This window comes from Falco punctatus (genome assembly GCF_963210335.1).
Source record: "Falco punctatus genome assembly, chromosome: 10".
Classification (NCBI taxonomy): Eukaryota; Metazoa; Chordata; class Aves; order Falconiformes; family Falconidae; genus Falco; species Falco punctatus.
Genome location: NC_137590.1, coordinates 42,652,366 through 42,667,196, shown reverse-complemented (window position 1 = coordinate 42,667,196; position 14,831 = coordinate 42,652,366).

Genomic DNA, 14,831 nt, shown 5'->3' with positions numbered 1-14,831 from the left:
GCTGAAGCACTACAGCCATCTGCTGTCAAAGGACAAGCTTTCAAACAGTTTATTGAACTTTGCCTCTAAAAATTTTCACCATTTGCTCGTGGCGGTAGCTAGACTATGCATAGGAGAGTTGAGCAACAAGTGGCAAGCAAATAGGTCTGAATATGTGACAAATGACTTTTTCCCTTTCTCCTTTGAACATCGACTCTGCTTTCAGTGCAGGGTTCTTGCAGCTTGCGCTTGCAGAAATGATCTGCAAGCCCTTTATCACGTACTGGTGGTTCTTGCTGTGGCTTTACACATTGGTTTGCAGGGGGGTGACTGTAAACTTTTGAAAGAGTTTCTCTGACAAAAAGCTAATGGAATGAGGACCTCTCATTGTCTTTGATTTAGGACCAGTCCCCTGAGAAGCAAGTCTGTCAAGAATAGGACTGTGCCTTGCCTTGCTGGGTGGTGAGAGCCTCTAGGGATTATCTGGTTTGCTAAATGTCTCCCAACATACTGGAAGCATCCAGCAGCCTGGGTACATGTGATAGCTTGTGTGTGTGTATATATGTTCATGTACACAGATGAATCCTCTGCCCAAAACTATTTACAAAGAACGAAAAGAAATGCCTGGAGCATGACAAATGGGAAAGTTGAGAAGGAAAACAGGTATATTAATGCTCTCATGAACTATATCTGGATTCAGACTTCTTTTTGCTGGACAAATTCACAGAGAAGGTAGAGTAAATAGAGTTCAACTTGATTTAATCCCCTTATCTATGCCCTGGGGCAATACAGTACATGGATCCATGATCTCCTCACAACATTTACCCAGTGTGCTTATCTATCTCTGCAGAGGATTCATCAGCAGTTAACTCTGCTGATCAAAGGAACTTCCCATGTACCTTCACACCTGGCAGAAATGGACAGATGTAATTGAAGACAGCTCCATTCACTTCTATGCTTGATCTCTGAAGGCTGTGATGTGCAGCTGTTTCATTTCCCTACTGTCTGTCCAAGCTGCAAACTCCCAAAGGGCTCAGATTTGTCATTTCACAAATGTGAGACCTTTGGGGAATATTAAATTGTTACAGCTTTCTAGCTCTTCTCTGATGCTTGGTTCTGCATCTAATTCTATGCAAATAGGGACAATAAAGTTTTGCTGATGCTGCATAAGTCTTCCTGTGAAATAAGGACCTGAACAAAACAAGCAGTTTACTTCAGGGCAATCCCACCTGGACTGACACAACACTCGTTGAAGACAGGAAAAAAATTACATGAAACTGTCTGAAACTGTAATGTCATTTTCACTCAGATCCTGTTTTCAGCAAGAATTAGTCATAGAGCTGCTCTTTATTCTGCAGAGCCAAAACAGCAGCAGCTGTGCCACCTTCTACCTTTTACTAACCAGATCACTGGGGACATATTTCTAACACAGCAATCAAAGGTGATCTATTCAGTATACTTTTCCAGGCTGGACCTTTGCAACACACAAAATCAATTCAGAAACCGCACTGATACACGGTGCTGGTGTTTGCCTTCTAAGGAGGCAGCACATTAAAGTTGTGAAACCTAACCACTTATTTTGGTCCTTTTAGAGCCCATTATCTCAGTCTGTTTTTTCCCATACCTCACCACATTAGCAGCATTTGAGGAGATGGTCCAGAAGACAAAATTATTTGAACTCATGAGACACGGAGCAAGTTCTTCTCCTTGAAAGCTTCAAGACAATTGTGTTCTCTTCCATCACAGCTCAAATCTCACTATATTAATAAAAAATGCTTTTTCAGGCCCACCTTTCTTGTAGGGGTTTGAAATAACGATGTCATAAACCACTCTAAATGTACTTTAATCAGAAGCTAATGAACAGCATGAAATAATAGCTTAAAATGAATATGCCTTCTTTCCTCCTTCAAGAAAATGCCTTAGAAATGCATTTCATAATAAAATATAAAAAGGGCTGAGAACTGCAAAAATGAAATGCTGTTTTTATCCTTTTTTTTTTTTTTTTATCCTTTTTCTTTTCTTTTAAACCTCCCTGCTATTACAAATGGTTCTTGGAGTAAAATCATTGCATAGGTAGCTGTAGGTCTCTATTACTATAAAAATGCAGGAGTGGGATGCTGGGTTCAAATCCTTTCTAATATTGGCTCAGAATATCCCAGGGCAGTCCCCGTACTGTTCATTGCCCCTGTGTCAGACAACATGTCGCTTGCTGGGAGGCTGAGAAACTCAGAGCATCAGTCTGTAAGGTACGCCAAGACTCCTAGATAAAAGTTGTCAGGAAAAAAAATTTACGAACTATTATTTGCATTGGAGGGAATACAAATAGAACTAAGAGACAGCAAGTAAAAGCTGGCTTTCCTAGAGTTAAATACTGATTTTTACTTGCATCTACGTGTGAGCTGTACCTAGCCTATGTTATCCCTAAATCAGGCAGCAGAGTTAACTTCACTCATCATGCTTGCTGAGGTACGGGGAACCAGAAGTCATTGCTCTCACGCCAGAGATTTCTAACAGTAACACCACTCTGGTAAGATTTCCATTCTTCAAAATCCATTTTTTTAAAAGAGCAAATTAATTCTGAAGCTGCACCCAGCAAACCTAAGGAAGCCAAGCACTGTCTGTGTTGAAACTATTGCCTGTTGCTGCTCCAGAAGGGAAGGGAGGGAGCTGCTGTGTGGGAGGAAAGAGCATGGGAAAAATATCCGCTGGATGAAGATCTGGAGCTTCCTATTCCCTCTTTAGAGCAGGCTGCAGCCTCCACCCCTCCAAACGCAGACAGGAATTCTGAGGAGTTCCTTACATCTTTCCCAAACAGGAAAGTGCTTTGAAGATTCTGATGCTCACCCAGTGTTAAACCACTGCCTTTTTTATGGCACTTCAACAGCTGCCAGGACACCAGAGCTGAATTTCAAAAGTCAACCTACTTCTCAGCTTCTTCTTCCTTTCCAGTTGCCAATAGAAATCCCTGTCTCATCCCCCATGTCTGTCTCAGCTATGGGCTGAATCTTCTAATTCACAGAGGCAACAGGGTGCGTGAGACATTAGCTTTTAAACAAAAGCCTTTTAAGAAGGCTGTTTGCAGAACTTTCCTGTGGGAACTGGTCCACTTTCAGTATGACCTCTCATAACATTGCTGCTTCGGAGGTGATTCAGCAATGCCTCGTTTCAGTACAAGCTTGAGAAGAAACAGCTTTAAGAGCTAGACAGGCTGATAGAGAGGCTCCATGTTGCAAAAGCTCACAGAGGGTCATAAAAGTGACATTATCAATTCCTCTTCAAAGGAGGAAATGTCTCAAGGGAAAAGCAGCGTCAGCATGGTTGCTCTTACCATTAACACAATACGCTGCCACATGAGCAGGTTGTAACCTACCTTGCTGCAGTTCAGTTCTGAGTGAGGGTGAAGTATGGAGTTATAGCACAAATATTAACCCACAGAGGGGTAACATAACCGCTTCCCTTTGCAAAAGCAGCCACTGCTTGGCTGCGCGACCCCAGGCACTTAGCTCTGACAAAGCTACACTGCACCCATGGGATTTAGCTTCCATTTCCCTCCAACAGAAAATCTAGCACTGCAAAGAGCTTCCTACTTCTAATTTGCTGTCGATAGGAAACAAAGACAAATTGCACAGCAGAGCAGCTGTAAGGAAATTTTGCTGCACGGACATTTGAGGCACAGCCTACCAGCCATAAGGACACACATCCAAACGCTCTTATATGTGGGGCTCAGACTCTATCACGCCATTTACTGGCTACAAACTAAATCTCTTTCATTTGCTTGACACACCACTTGCACCCCATATGTTAACACTGCTGTCAATATTTCCAATTCCCCATATAACTATTTAATAATAATTAAATAAAAACACAGACTGGTTGCAGGTTCGGTACTATTTTTAAAAGCCTCCAGAGCCAGGAAAGCACAGTTTACAAACAGTCAGATGCTTCCAAGTGGCTCTTGCGTGGTCCTAATGCCTGCCACATCTTTGACACACAAATACATCCATGCCCAAACCTCAAAGTAAAATGGTCTTGCTTCAGAGGGTTTTTCTCTCCATTATCCTCTCCCACTGGGGATGCCTCTGCAGCACAAATGATTAAGACAGCCCTGGGCCTTCCATTTATGCACAAAGTACCTGTTTCCTGCTGACAAGGAAGACCCAGGCATTGCAATGTTGTCCCAGGAGCACAGTATTCAGAAGCCTCCAAGTACTGGCTGAAATGAGGCCGTACTTAGACATCTGACAACAGTGCGGCTTAATCCAGTTGAAGCAGGCTCTGCCCCCAAACCCTTATTCCCCTCCTCATCACTCTTCCATCACAGAGACCACAAAAGTGTTTATTTACTGCTCAATGAACCAGGTCAGGGAAACGATCTGGCTGAAAAATAGTTTAGCCAAAAATAAAATTATTTTTCCAGCTGAAATCTGGCTGCACAGCCAGCAATGCCAACACAAAAGAAGGGACAATACACAGACATAAATGAGCAGCAAAGGATGGGAAAGACTGAAAAAGCTAGCACAGAAGTAACACACATCAAATTGCAGCCTCCTTATAGCCCAGTTAGTTTGCCCTTAAGTCCTAAATCCACCTGATAATTAGAATAGACCTAGGATCCTTTTAACTTTTGTTGTTGTTCTTGAGAAAAAGATGCAGACTTTGCACAGAAAGCATCCAGAACAGAGATTTGGAACAGGGCTGTGCACTGGAGGAAACAGCAAGACAATATACAATCAAAATTTAGGAGTAGAAAAACTGGTTAAAATCTGTGCTATTTGGATTCTGACAACTGTAATACTGATCATTGTATCTTGGGTCTTCTGTAGTAAATTTACAAATCTCTCAGAGAGGCAAAGCACCCTCCTTCCAAAGCACAAGTTTATGCTGGATCTTGTCACACTCCATATTTCTTGTTCAGCTGGTCGCTGTGTGGAGCGTGCCAGGAGTCACGTAGCATCTACCTGGGGAGCCCCTGCATTAATCCGTCACCTTCGTGGGCTTCTGAGAGCCCATTGGTTGGTAGGAAGAAAAAGAAGGAGTCTCTCGCCCCTCCCTGCTCTGAATGAAAGACGCTTCCTCTAAATCTTGCTACAGGATTTCAGGCTCAATTCAGCTTCTTTGGGGCTTTTGTCACCAAACAAATGTGATGTCTTTGAAAGAAAGATTAACAGTTTGATGAAAGGATGCAATGGACAGCTTTGTTCTAGCCTGCTTCCCCCTAGAGCTTTCGGTCACTGTCACTTTCTTACCCACAGAGAATATCTGTCTGACTCTCAGAGGAGATTATGGCCGCCCTGTAAGATTTTGCCTCTCCTGATAACAAAGCACTGGCCACTTTGAGGAGGTGATAATGATGAACAGGGGCTGGATTAGGGGCAAAGAGCCTCACATCGATCTCCGAATTCTGAGAGAACACAAAGCAGTCGATGCTGGGATTCAAAACCCATCGAATGCTTAGAGGACATCCAATTCGCTCTCCTGCAGGAGGGGCAAGGCTACAAGCCCTGTCAGTCCCCCAGTTGTACTTCTTACCTCATCATCAAATTAGCAGGGCTAGTTAAAGGGGCTTAGGGTGAGGAACAGATGGCATGGATTATTAACTGTTGATGTTCTCATACTAAACTAGATACTGAAATCTAGCCCGAATTACCTGAAGAGCTTACCAGTTTCTGAGAAGACTGTCACACTGAGCGTATCCACACAGCACGGTGCAGTTGTGTTGATATTCAAGCTGATTCTGAACACTAAAGATGGCTAAGCATCTTCTAATGCCTGGGATATCTTAGCTGTCTCTGCACAGCACAACCTGCACAGCACAACTGCCATACAAATATACCCATAGATGAACTGTCTCATCCTTTTCCCTCTACACACAGCCACGCACCCATTCAGCCTGCAGAATTTCAATCTATATGACATTTGCATACAGTAAAGCAAGACAACGCCCATTACTTCCTCCCTGCAAATGTTCTATGGCCAAAGGGGCAGCAAACAGCAAAGCAAAGCTATAAAGAGGGCTGGCACCAATGCCAGCTGCTGCACAGGCAGGAGCTGCCACTCAGAAATAGATCACTCCTAGCAAAAGCTGACCTTGTTGTGACTTCAGTGACATACAGACTGCCCTGGGCTTTCCCCTGCAAGTGATTTTTCATCATGCCCTAGAGAAAGGGCTAGGCCAAGGCTGACCGATGTGGTGATAAAACTATAACTTCTGGTTCTAAGAGGCTTCACCCGCATTTCCCATCAGTTCATCAAGAAGTTCATCTCCTTTTCATGTCCAATGAACCAGGAGCTGAAACAGAGACAGGGTGGGCCATGATTTCTTTTACTGAGAAGGAAAAAACTTCAATTATAATCCCTGGAAAGTTGCTACGGAAGACTCTGCTTCTGTCCTCCTCCTTTCACTGCAGCAGTCAGGAGAGTGAAGGATTCCACCACAGCTCTCGGTTGATGGGCAGCCCTGCTCCAGTATAAACTCATCCAAGGTCTCTGACTAAACAAGACCCCTGAGGTGATACAGACCGAGGACCCAAAAGCAGTGAATGCACTGCTTTATTACCCATAGACACAAAGCCCAAGGAAAGCAGACTCCTTTCCAGAAATCAAAGCAGACCACAGACGGCCAGTCAAAAGCTCTAATACTAGCTGGCTCTGGAGTCCTCACGTGGCAACATAGCAGGAGAGGTTCCAGTCTGATCTTGAACTCCTGAGCTGGCAGCACCCCAGCTTGTAAGAGGACAACATCTTGTATTGCTCCCAGGCAATGCTCTTGGGTCGCTGCAGGCGTAGCCTTAACAGCCTTTAAAGGCTCCTCAGTCCAAAAACATGAAGAGTGTCTCTACTTTTGAAGGATGTAGGAGACATGCTTATGTATTTGCGTACATCCATTGCATGCCTGTAATCACTAAAGGTGCGAAGAGAGCTATTGAAAAGCCCCAGGACCATTCCAGAAATTGCCTTAGCTTGGAAGGGACAGAGTAGCTTCTCCATACCTACAGTTCAGAAGGTCAATATACCACACACAGCCTGGAAACTCAGGCCATACCTTCTCCTCAATTTGATGCTGCTCTCGGTGCTTTTCTTTCTCGTTTTGCTTTTCTATAGTCTCCTTTTCTGTGCGCAGCACTGACAACGCCTGGACCACAGTGCGCCCTGCTGGAAAGCAGCAGCTACGGCCAGCCTGGAACTATTTCTAGGGATGGATGACTTCAGTTTTAACAGAGAACTTCAGGTACCAACGCTTTAAGTAATAGCCCACTGAGCTAACTGTTTGGTTCGATTCTTACATCCGAAAGCCGACTGTTCTGATGCACGCTAATCTGTTTTACTCCTTCTGTACTACTGTGTTATGAAGTTTGTCAAAAACACTTCTATAAATGTCAGGTAACTCCATGGGATGCTGCAGCTCAGTTTCACACATTTGCCAGACCTACAGATCACCTCTCCGAACCAGGAATGAGGATAGCTGTGAGGCACACTAGGAGTTTTGTTCTATGTTTTGGCTACCTCTTTTTATCCTTGCTAATATGAAGCACTGCCCTCTCATTCATTATGGGTCTTTTAGTTTGAATTTCAGCAAGACAGCTTGAAAAGCCTTGTCCCCGTGTGGCTCTTGGCAGGCTAAGAGGTAAAGTGCTTTTGCTCTCAGTTTTCACAGAGCTGGGGAGGTGCTGCTTCTTGTTAAGCAATGAAAGGGGAGGGCTCAGGTCACATCAGTGAAATGTTAGCGGAGAAGGGAGGCTGGGTGAAAGTAGGTGGCCAGCACAGCATAGCACTGCTGGATTTTGCAAGGCCACTGGGGAGATAGCCATTTGTCTTAGAGCCCTGATAACGGGCAGGCTTGCTCTCTGCTCGCTAGCTGGGGGTTGTAAATACCTCTGCAGACACAGACTCTTCAAATGGCTGGAGACTAGGCTGATAGAGGATTAATCGCCTGGAGGGTGGGTCGAAAGGGAGTTAATTAGCTGTGTTAATGCATGGAGATAAAGCAGGTTCATGCCTCCTGGCCGCCTTACTTCCAGCACCTGGACTTTTGGGGCAACCAAGATGGAGCTACCAAAATGGGCCTTGAGAGTGGCCAAAGGAAATTATCTCCCACTTAGAAACGCAGCCTCTCTATCTTCAAGGGCCCACTAAGCACCAGCTGTTGCTAAACCGGTAAAAAGCGTGCCAATGAAGCTCAGAGAACAGGAGGTTATGAGTGTTCTAACCCAGGCTACTATTCAGCAAATTTGCAGAAAGGCTGGTGCCCAAAGTATTCAGCCAAGGAAACAGCCACAAATCCCATTGTCTGCAATGCTGTGTAAGGAATGCCTCAAAATCACTGCACTTTCAGGTGAAGAAACGGAGCTACAGACTGAGTGGCTGTCACTTCTTCCACAGTCAAAATGGTAAAGGAGCTGAAACGATCTTCTCTCTAGGCACTTCTCTGGCTGAATCATGAAACAGCAACTAGACAAGACTCACTATGATCCACCCTGCCGCTGTATACCCGTTTAGAATGACGCTACGAAATCCCAGCATTACAGAGCCAGAGCAATCACATCTGAGAGGTCTCAGCTCCCCGGTCTACCCTACACAATGCATGGCAATAAGTCAGGAATCTCCTCAGTCCTCTTTTGAGCCCTCATGCGTCATAGTTCAGAGCGTAAAGCCAGCTGTACGGAGAGTCCTGTGCTTAGAGTCGCTGTCTCAGGAGCACATTGCCACCTTTGCGTTAATGTCACTGACAATGAAGAAGCCCAAACTAAAAATCACCCTCCATGGCTGTCATCAAGTTTACAGCCAGGCATATCAGGAAATCACCTGTTCTGTACTCCTACATTAAACTTAACTCAGTTACTCATGTCTGGGACTAGCAACTTAGATTTGCCTTTGGCTAAAACACAATTCCCAGGAAGACATCCAGAATGATGCTAAGATACCAAGAGACACAAATTCCTCCATTATCCTTGTTAGCCGGTAGTAATTTTACTGTTAAAATTTGTACCTAGTTCCTCATTTTCATTTTTCTGGCTATAATATTCAGCTGCTGATTCCTGATACGCCTGTCTCTGCTATACTAAATAGATCTTCGATAATCAATACTTAAACTCCATGGAGTATTTACACAGTGTGATACAGTCATTCTCATGTTCTTTCCTGCAAGGTAAACAGATTGAACTGTTTATGTCTCTCACCAGCCCTTGAATCCTTTTGTGGCTCTTTTCTGTAACTCTCCAGTTTTGCAATGTGCAGTAATCCAGTCCTGATTCCACTAACAGCATGCACAGAAAAAAAATCACCTCCCTGTTCCTATTTGCTACCCCCTTGTTTATAAATCTACAGATCAAATTAGCCTTTTAAGTTTCAGGATCCGACTGGGAGCTGATGTTCAGTGGGTTGTGCCTGGATTTCCTTTCAGAGCCACAGCTTCCAGAATACAGCTCACAGTCTGGCTTCCAGTCCCTGCTCTTAGGTCTGTGACTTTGCAAGTAGCTACATCAAAATGTACTTTCTTTAAGCAAGCCCAGTTCGCCAGATCTCTGTAGCTGTCCTGCCCTTGTCATTATTTGCCTCTCCACCAATTCTTTACTCCTAGATCATTTATAAATAAGTTGAAGAATACCAGTACTGGCACTAGTCCCAGCTGAATCCCCTTCTGACCCTCTCCAGAAATACACCCATTCAGTGATTTCTAAATCACAACTACCAATTAAGATAAGTTTAGGGGAATATTTCTGCAATGCTGGGATTTATTAAAGGTTAACATCGTAAGTATGCCACAAGTCTCCTGAGATAATGATTTCAGCAGTAACTTATCTGGCTCAGCCATTTTCATTTTTTGACACACAGTAAAGGTTGTCTAACTACCCTCCCATAGCAAACAGTCTGAAAACTGTCTGAAAGAGTATTTTATTGTCTTCATTTCATGTGAGTCCTTATTCTTCCCCAAAACAAACCAGAAAAAAAATTCGAGCATTTCTGCTCTTCCACATTTCTTATCAGCCTTTTTACCTTCACCATTTAGTGACAGTTTCCAGTACCATTACTATGCTTTCTTCTCCTATCAATATAGTTGAAAAAGTCCTCCCTATAGTTGTCAGGGACTACTGCAGGTTATCCTGGCTTCCTTGTCATTTTCTACTCAATATAAATTCCAAATTATATCAATCATTAATTGTTCCCAACTTTCTGTATTTCTTTTATATTGCTTTTTAAATTCTAATTCCTACCCTTATTCCACCTGTGAACTGTGGTAGGCTTTCAGCCAGAAGCAGCTCTTCATTGACTGGGAGTCATGACTTGTGAATAAAGTCTTCTTTTATAAATCCTATTCCCACTCATATCTTTTCCTATCCACATTTTTCTTTTCCTTTGCCTCCAGCATACCTCCCCTCCCGCATCAGTTTTTAACTGCATCAGGTTTTTAACCTGTTGGTGTCCCTTATCTCCATATCAAAGTGATCTGAGTCAGCAATCTGTAACAAAACTCAGAGTCAATTTATTGCTTTTCTGAACTGTACTTTGAAAGCACCAAAGACCTGAATTCTGCATCCCCTGTTTTACTTCCTCCCAAGCTTTCCAGTCCATGCTAGTACCTTAGGCTTTCTCCCATCCCCTTTCATTTGTCCTTGCAGAATGTAGCACAGCCTGATCTGATACTATGGTGACAGTAAAATCATCCTTCCCCCTCCATTTTCACTTTTCCCATCATGTCAATGCTTGACAGGTGACCGTTATTTCATACCTATGCAACATTAGGTCATCAAGTGAAAATGCTGTAGGCATGCTAGGAATTTCTGCTATTTTTTTCACCATTCCATTACCTACAAGCACATGTAAAACTGCCACAACTCTAGATCCCGAGATGCTATCACCCAGGGTGCCAAACTCCATGCAACAGAAAGGACCACGCTGGCAATCTGCCAGCAGCTGAAAGGCTATATCTAATTGTGCATAAAGTTGAGCAGATTGTCTGCTTAGACTAGAGCAAACAAGCTCATCTTTAAGGCAGACATACGGCCAGCAAAACCTACAGATCCCAGCATGCAACATGATGGCCAGCTGGCCACTTGGATCAGAAAGAAGCATTACATGATCTGATACTGTGGTGACAGAAGATCAGTATCACAACCCCTCCATGTTCAAAAATCATGAGTCGGGCCACTCAAATTCATGAGTTTGGCTCAGAGAGCTGGCGACTTTAGAGGGGATAAGCCAACTGAATTTGCTTTTGAGACAGGGTTTGCATTCTCCCACTTTTCTCTACAATCATTTACAAAAATGTATTTTTAAAGTAAAATCTAAGTTTCACAGTCACTTGTCTCTGGGAGCTGAGACACCAAGAAAAACCAGACAGACTCACAGTATGATTAGGGGAGGAGCAGCAACATAGTCTGAACTCTTGAAGTGCACAGATAACCCAATAGACAGACACGCGGACAGAATCTGGAACCTGCAATCACCACAAATATCACTGATAAAGATGAGGGTGGCAGACAGTTTTGTTACAAAACTCCAGGTTCCCCAAATCTTGCACTAAACTCTCTTTTACTGTTGTTTCCTTTATTCAATCTGGTTTAACTTCCTTTCTTCCCACCTCTCAGCTGTCATATAAAATATTGTCTCTGCCTCCAATTTTCCATTCTGTAAGACACCTCTGCTCTCCTATTATGACACCCCATACATTTGATGACAGTTGCACCCTTGACAGCCACCACAGATGTTCAGTTTCCAATTAATCAAGAAAACTATTCCAAAAGAGTTGTTACTTTTAGACAGGTTAAAATCAGCCCTTAATCTCTCAGTCCTGTTCTTTAGGTCTTTTAAGGGAGAATCCTAATGCACGCTGGGAGCGTCACTCACATGTTACTCAACCCAGTCAACTTTTTGTGTATTTATTGAGGGCAGAGATGATTTTGGCTTCGGTCACAATTCTAGAGTCAATAGATTTGGGAATTCCTACTTCTGCTCTGACTTCAAGAGTGGATCTAGCCAAGAAAGACAAGAAAAGCTTCGGGTCAAAATGAGGGGATTTGCCAGAGCTATGAACAACATGTCAGGAAATAGAAAAAGCACTGTCTGCGCTGGGTCAGGACCAACATGAACTGGCAGAATTGAAAGAGGGTAATTCAAGACCCATAGTTTGAGTACCTTGCAACCTGGAGTGAGGGACTTCGGCAGAGCCATGCAGATAAAGTCAGCAGAAAGCCTCTGTCTACCTCCTGTTCTTTTTTTCCCCCCTACATTTTCACAAGCAACCAGTACTTCAGGCAACCTGAACGCTTGTTAAAGGGGGGTGGATTGATCTTTCTTTAATGTCAGAGCTCCTATCTGCATGTGATAGAGTGCAATTAGAGAGGCTACATGCCTTGTTGATCCTGTAACCAGTTCCTGTCTTACTTCCTTCGCCTGACAAGCTCATTCCATCAATCCTCAGGTTCAGTCCAAAAAGGAGCAGAACAGAGCAGCCAGAGCTGCACAGGCACCATGATGAATCTTCTTTTCTTCCATTAAGAAGCGCTCAGCTGCACTTGAGCTCAGGTAGTCTTTGAGAATTAACTTTTTTGAGGAGACAGAGATCTGCACTAACAGCAACAACCTCCCAGGAACGGGGCAAAGGTTCACACTTACTCAGACCGCAGGTTGCGACAGGAAGACAAACACGACAGTGGCACAGCTGAGCCTCACTTTCTATCTGCCACTGTGTAAAATTTGACTACAAGTCAAATTTGATTTAAAGACTTCAATAAGACCGCCATCTTCATGTCTAACACACAGCATGACCTGCCAGTTGCCTGGTCCCTTGAACTAGATGTGAAACACTGCAGAATTGTATCTGTAATCTTTCAAAGGTGCCATTCTTCATCACAGCCTAAGGGGGCTAAAACCAGCTCTGTGATGCAAATTAGTCTCCAGGCTCTTAGCCCTTGGTGCCTGTTTTCTAGTGGAAACATAGAAAGCACCCCAGATTCATCGCCTGTTGCAGTGGCTCTATGGTTTCAGGCCTCACAAAATTAAAAAGTCTCCCTACCACAAACCCTAGGAAAAAAAGGGTGGGCAGGGAATGCAAACAGTAGCAATGCCTGAACTACCATACAAAACTGCAGCTAAAATTTTCTTAGGAGGTATCTAGGACCTAATCTCCCTTGCAATACTCCTTTTTGAGTCAAAAGGGCCAGCTCAATGGGCCAGCATACATAAAAATGTGCAGTCCCTCCAGACTACACCTTTGTAAAACGACTGCAGCAAGGACACTCCCAGTAAGTTGAACAATGGTTTACATTTTAGCACTGTTTATGCTCTGAACAGTCAGAAATGTTCAGAATTCAGGCAGGAGCTCACTAGGTTCCTTCTCAGTCAAAGGAAAGATTGGACAAGATAGATATATATATATATATCTTGCCTAATCACACACACATAAAGTCTGAAAGTCAGAGCACTGGTAATTCACTGTCCTTCCAGCCAAATCCATCAGGCACAGGTCACCTACTATCCTATCCTGCTACTCCAGGGTAGGAATAAAATAGCAAACTTAAGTTCTGACTATGACCCAAGAATCTTTCTTTCTGTTCTTTCTAGACAGCAGGCCATGAAAACACTTGGCCCAATCCAAAAAAATGCAACAAATCAGCAAAAGGTAGTTAGAAGCAAATAAATATCATGCCCATCTCTTTAGAGAAATAGCCTGCCAGGGGAAGAAGCTTTAAATATACTTAACAGCTGTCCAGCAGAACAATAGAGATGTGAACTGAAAATACATTCCAGTAGGCACATCTTCCTTTCTGCTTCCAGTGTAATCCCACTAGAATACAGATTATTCCACACTGCAGCATCTAACACAGTTTATCAAAGGAACATTTGAATCCAGCCTCTCAGAGATACCAGCTTAGTGTTAATGAGAGCCCATTTAGATAAAGAGCAGCAATACCGGGTGAGACAAGAGGTCTCTTCAATACTTCAAACCACATAAATTCCCTCTGTCACTGGCGGAGTTATCTCTCCCCACAGGGACACCAGCTGTCACAGGCTTTACCCAAGCCAAGAGACAATATGCCACTCAGGCAGAGGGGTTATTAACTGCTGATGTGGTCAGATCTGTTGTGAGGATGTAACAGCTCTGGTACACTTACATCTACCACTGTAAGCATTTAGATTTGCTAAAGAAGGGAACTAAGTACAACAGTTAGTAAAGGATACAATTCCTTTACAGATTTGCAGGAGCTCCTCACAAGCATACCAAACTCCATAGTAACCTGCATCCTGTCACCTCAGCATTTCCCAGACTACTCAAGGCTGCCTTCCCTTTCATTGCATCTGTCGATTCTTCTACCTTTACCTTGTGGGATATCATGCTCCAGAGAGTCTAGAAAGTCAGTGGATGGGTCGAGGTCAGCCTTTTCCAGCAGGGTTTTATTCTTCAGGTTAACAGGCTCAGTGAAATGGAAATAGGAACTTAACTTTTTTGCCTCCATCAAAGAAAGACCTGCAAACAGCCACTGATGACCATTAACAGAGTGAGCTAGGCTAACGTTCGTCACACCATAGAGTATCATATCGTTTCTCTAATGCCCACAACATAGGAAAGAATCACAGTCTTTCTTCAGTGGACTCCACAGAAGACCAAAGACTTGCCGGAAATGGGTGACATCAGTCATCAATGATGTGCATTGCACGCCATGCTAACTGCAGTCCAAGATGAGCAACGGGCACTGAGTTGAGACCAACCCTCTGTGCCCATTTGGTTACACCCTATATCTAGAGAACTCGCTGCAGCTATAAGTGCTAACCGCTGACATAAACTATGCACGGCAATGGCGGGTCCCACCTTCCCGGTGGCGCCGGCGGGCGCAGGCGGCCGGTGTGCCGGGGCT